The sequence below is a fragment of the Mus caroli genome, chromosome X (genome assembly GCF_900094665.2).
Source record: "Mus caroli chromosome X, CAROLI_EIJ_v1.1, whole genome shotgun sequence".
In the NCBI taxonomy this organism is placed as follows: domain Eukaryota; kingdom Metazoa; phylum Chordata; class Mammalia; order Rodentia; family Muridae; genus Mus; species Mus caroli.
In genome coordinates, this window is record NC_034589.1 from 15249189 (window position 1) to 15250721 (window position 1533).

The window sequence follows — 1533 nt, forward strand, 5'->3', positions numbered from 1 at the left end:
CAGAGTTGTCTCACTTTGGGTTTTCTTTATTGTTTCAACTTCCCTTTTTAGGTGTTGTATGGTTTTGTTCAATTCTATTACCTGTTTGGTTGTTCTTTCCTGTATTTCTTTAAGGACTTCTACCTCTTTTAGCAGTGTTCTCCTGCATTTCTTTAAGTGAGTTATTATAGTCCTTCTTGATGTCCTCTACCAGCATCATGAGATATTATTTTAAACCTGAGTCTTGCTTTTTGGGTGTGTTGGGGTATCCAGGACTGGCTGAGGTGGGAGTGCTGGGTTCTGATGATGGTGAATNGTCTTGGTTTCTGTTAGTAAGATTCTTACATTTGCCTTTTGCCATCTGGTAATCTCTGGAGTTAGTTGTTATAGTCATCTCTGGTTGGAGCTTGTTCCTATTGTGATACTGTTAGCCTCTGTCAGCAGACCTGGGAGTCTAGCTCTCTCCTGATTTTCAGTGATCAGAGTAGTCTCTGCAAGAAAGATCTCCTCATGCAGGGAAGGTGCACAGATATCTGGCATTCAGACCTGCCTCCAGGCAGAAGATGAATGCCTGAAACAGGGCCTGTCCCAGAAGCTGTGTCACTTCTGCCTGTCCCAGAAGCTATGTAGCTTCTGTAGTCCACACTCTCACCTGTGCAGACTTGTGTCTGAGGGATCCGGGACCCAAGATGGCTCCCCCAGGTGCTCAGGCAAAGACCTCCTGGGCGGGGCAGACACCTCTCCTCTGGTGGGGAAGGTGCCAGCATGTCTGGAGCTTGAAACAGGGTCTGTTCTAGAAGCTGTGTTGATTTTTGCCTGTCCCAGAAGCTGTGTAGCTTCTGTAGTCCGCACTCTCACCTGTGCAGACTAGTCTCTGAGATATCCAGGACCCAAGATGTCTCCCCCAGGTGCTCCAGCAGAGCCCTCCCGGGTAAGGCTGACCCATTTATACTATTTTTATATCAACTTTTTGTGGCCAATAGACAAAGTATAGAAATATGTGCTTAGAAAAGAGAAGTATTGTCTCCATCAGTATTTTTTACAAACACTGACATAATGTGTCCTATTCCATGTAATATTTTTATGTAATATGGAATTTTTATTATTAAACTAATTGTACATGTTTTCTAGGAACCATAATGCTCAATATTAGTCTCACATAAAATTTATAGAATATATCAATTAAAGAAATTGGTTACTTCCATAATATTTGTATCATTATTGTACCAGTATGTCTTGCAGACAAGTCTTGTAGTAGATGGGAGGGTTTGTAGCTGGATAAAATTCATGATTACTTTTCTCCTGGAGGAGCATGCCAAGTATCTTCCAGCACTATGAGCAATAGTCAGCAGGGGTGAAGCTTCTAGTTCTGGACCGGCTCAATTTTTACATGTATGATATCATAAGTGATGCCTTCAACAAGAGAGCTATATTGTCAGGTTGTGGGAGGTAACTAATAGCATTGGCAATATGACTGTGTTGCTTGCGGTATTTATAGAACTGCTTTCACCAATGGCTCCAGAAGATATAACTCATTCCTGGCAGTAGAGGTTT